This window comes from Ovis aries, chromosome 6, assembly GCF_016772045.2.
Source record: "Ovis aries strain OAR_USU_Benz2616 breed Rambouillet chromosome 6, ARS-UI_Ramb_v3.0, whole genome shotgun sequence".
NCBI classification, from domain to species: Eukaryota; Metazoa; Chordata; class Mammalia; order Artiodactyla; family Bovidae; genus Ovis; species Ovis aries.
Window position 1 is genome coordinate 26,369,701 of NC_056059.1, and position 4,005 is coordinate 26,373,705.

The 4,005-nt window shown below is 43.8% G+C and overlaps 1 long non-coding RNA gene across 1 annotated transcript; it reads right to left on the reverse strand.

The window, feature by feature from the left end:
• Positions 1-338: 338 nt before the first annotated feature.
• On the reverse strand, positions 339-3,611 carry LOC105612638 (uncharacterized). The gene is made up of 4 exons (XR_001041040.4): positions 3,457-3,611; positions 2,467-2,534; positions 2,041-2,357; positions 339-539 (listed from the first exon to the last, which is right to left on the reverse strand). It is a non-coding gene; the product is annotated as an uncharacterized LOC105612638 (long non-coding RNA).
• Between the last annotated feature and the right edge of the window lie 394 nt (positions 3,612-4,005).

Here is a 4,005-nt window from a genome sequence, read left to right on the forward strand (position 1 = left end):
CGTGACTCAGCAGCAGCAGCAGCAGCAGTACTCCACTGTATACATGTACCGCATCTTGTTTTATCTATTCCTCTGCTAATGGACACTTAGGTTCTTCCATATCTTGGCTACTGTAAATAATGCTACCATGAATATTGGGGTGCTTTCATCTTTTCAAATTAGAGATTTTCATAACTAGCTTTTGGATTAAATATTGACCAGCTTTATTATTTATTTGTTTATTTGTTCAATGAATGAATTGTTCATTCAGCTAACATTCAGTTAGGGCTTACTTCAATGATCTTTCATCAAAGGACCTGAGTTCTCTGCACCACAAATTTCACAAGTGAGCTGTTAGATTCTGGTCAGAACATACGTTTTATTGTGATGCAGATGAGAGCATCTGTGACTACAGTGATGTCTGGTCTCTAAAGTTGAACGGGTCCTGTTGTAGAACCATGGAGAGTGGGACAAAAACTCGTTACAAGGCACAGCAACTAAGAGGGACAGTAGAGTCAGTGGCCGGAGAGACCATTTCTGGTCACAGGAGATCTTTGACTCTGAAAGGATATAAAAAAGTATGATTAGGGTTGGAAACAATTTTTCTTCAACAGCAATATGGTTCTGAAGGGTGACCAAGTGAAGACTGCAACAACTGAGTTTTATAGACTTTATAAAGATTGTTCTCCTATGGGAGCGATCTTGGTAATTTGCTGCTAACTTCTTCAGCTCCCAGTCTAAGCTATACACAGATAATTATAACAAAGAGGAGTTAAAAAAAATGTTGGGGTTAGAGAATAGGGGAAGTTTATTTTTAACTAAGTCACGAAAGGGCAGAAAGGGAAATTCAGGGATGTGATCAAGGTGAGCAAAGTCCATTCTGGGCAGATGGTTATCATAAACAAGAACCTTGCCTTCTCCCCTATTTGTTTACATACCTTTTCAAATCATTGAGGTGGATAGAAAAGGATTAATGTGCATTCTCATCTTAAAATAGTGTATCATTGCACTTAATAATTTAGTGCTCCGGCTGTACCCCATTGCAGGCCAGTGGGGCCTCCTTGGCCTGTTGCTTAGGTTCTGGCACCATGCTGCTGTTAGTTCCCCCTGCCATGAAAGAACACCATGTGCTTGTGTAGATCACAGGGTCACCAGTAGAGGCTATACTTCCCAGACTCCCGTGCAGCCAGAAATGACCATACAACTAGGTTCAGGCCAACAGCACGTGAATAAAAGTGTCGTGAGCCACTTCTGAGCCATCTCTTTAGAGACAAAGCCACTCCCCATGCTCTCTCTTTGCCAGACATGATGGCAAGCCCACTTCACCTCCGTGGATGATGGTAATACCCCAGGAGATGGGGAAGTAACAGGATCTTACAGGATGTGAGGAACTTGGATCCCAGAATGGGAGCAGCACTGCCCTACCAGCTCCGTGCCACTCACCCCTGGACTGCTTCAGGAGAAAAATTTTAATTTAAGGCTATCTATTTTATTCTTTCTTTGTTACAGCAGCTTAACTTGAAGTCTATCGCAGTTCTCAAAGACACAGTGATGTTAAACTGCAGGGTGTGTTCAGAGAAAGCGTCGTGACTGGAGTGTCGTTAGGGAGTGGTGGGAGGTGGGGCAGAAAAGGCAGGACTTAGTATAGTTTCGTGTCAGGAAATCCCGGATGGGCTTGTGTCTCACGACAGAGGACATGATGGGCTGGGAAGGGTCAGTCTTGATCTTAGTTGTGAGGTCTGTCCTCTTCTCCATAGTGAATCCTGCCTCCAAAACAAACAGCGAATGACACTCAGCACTGGCCTCTCACAGCACTGGCCTCGGTCCTGAAACACTGGCCACGCATTGTCATACACCACGCCCCTGTTCTTCCCCCAGACCTCCCAACTTCTCATTGTGTGATTCATCTTTGAGTCAATAGCTTTATCTTGCTCCCTGAATTTCCTCTGTGAATAAGCTGTGCAGTCTACATCCTGCCTTGTGCCCTGACCTCTTCAGAGAGCCCACTGAATACACCCTAGACCTGGGGTCACACTTCGGTGGAGCACTGCAGAAACTTACCACCTTTTTGTCAAATCTGACAGGTGTTCTACTTCCAGGGAAAATGAATGGGAGACTTTCTCCATCCAGGTTTAATTTTGCTGCTCTCTTGTTAATGAATTCTCCTGTTTACTTCCTACTGGCTGTGGTTGACAATTTGGAAAATTACTTTAGGAAAAATACGGATTTTAAAAGTCTTATTTCCAATATTCAGGAAAACAGCACTTCTTTTTTTAAACTTTTGTTTCGAACTCTTTGACCATTCTAGTTCCAAGAATCTTCTACATACAATCAGAACTCTTTTGTTTGGTGATGTTGAATGTCAGCTTTCTGTGTTCCTGCAAAGGTAAACATTCATCGTAGCCCCAGATCATTGCTAAGTCCATCTCCCCTGGTAGATTTGCTCTCCTCCCTCCTCTACCCCATTCTTTCCCCTGGGAAACTGACCTCTGTAGACCGCATCAGTAGGCTCCCTTGCCCACCAGCTACCAGGAGGATTCAGCCAATTGGAGACCCTGGCGGGAGACCAGAGGTTGTAAGGAAAATGCAATCAAGGTGTCTGTCTCTATGATCCCTCCCTTCTGGATTGCGAAGGGTTGGCGGCAGAGTCAGGTGCATCAATTTTCCAGAGCATACGGCTCCTCTGAGACGGCCAGACCAGGTCTCAACATGGCTCTTCTCTATGTAACTGCTTCCTCCCTTCTGTTTTGCTTTCTGATAGCACCGGCTCCCCACTGCTGCTTTTCATGGGGAGCTGTGCCTTCCCTCACTGGTTTCTCTGACTCTGCCCTTCACTTCTGTAAATATCCTTTATTACACTGTCCTCAGGGATCTAGTTTCAGTGTACCATCTGTTCCTGCTAGAAAGCTGACTGGTACAGTGATTAAGCTAGGGTTGTCTATAACACACCATAGTACATGTTCACTGAGAGGGGGCTAGTGCCTTAGATGTGCTCACTTGGTCTAAATGATCTGATTCTAACCAGTGCCCCAAGTTCACCTCATATATTTTTGGTTATTTCTTCAGGTCAAAGGATTAGTTCATCCAGCCTTACTGTGGGCATGCCTGAGAACACACGCTGCTACAGACACAGGGAACAAATGTCTCTCTTCCCCATAGAGTTCTCTTTCCCCCAGGAACTTTGTTCTTTTTCTCTCCCTCCTTGCCTCTTTTATCCATTCATCCACCCATCCATCCATCTGTACACACATCCACCCACCCAGTCACCCATCCATCCATCTATACACCCACCCATTCATCCATCTCTGTATATGTACAGACACATACATATATGTGTAAATATAGAATTCTTTTTTCTGAGCCAGTTGAAGGTAAATTACATATGGTGTTTTCCCTTTAAATAGATCAGTGTGTATTACCTAAGAATAGAATATTTTCTTACATAACCATGGTACAGTATCAACTTTATAAACTTACATTGATGTAATCTTTCATCTAATCTGGCAGCTGTATCCTGATTTTGTCAGTCAGTCTAATAATGTTCTTTCCAGCACTTCATTCTCCTCCACAGGATTCAGTGCAGGGTTGGGTACCGCATTTAGTTGTCATGATCTTTTGGTCTCCTTTAGTCTGAAACACTATCATAGCCTTTTGTCGTCTTTTATGACATTGACATTTGAGAAACAGAGTCCCCCCTCCCATCCATGCACTGTTCTTTTTAAAAATAGAGCAGTCATCATGTTGTGTTTGCCTGACGCTTCTTGGTGATTTTGCTGGGGTTATGCATTGCTAGCCGTAATGCTGCACTGGAGAAGTTGTGTCCTTCATGGGCTAATGTGTTAGGAGACACACACTATTTACTGGTGGAGGTAATTCTGATCTCTGCTACGTAATTATTAGGTTTTATTTTCTCCCTTGAATTCATAAGCAGTTCATGAGGAGACACTTTCACACACACAAGTGTCCTGCTCCTCATCCAAACCTCCCCCTGGATTGAAAATCCACAGATGCTTCTTGCTGACCTAC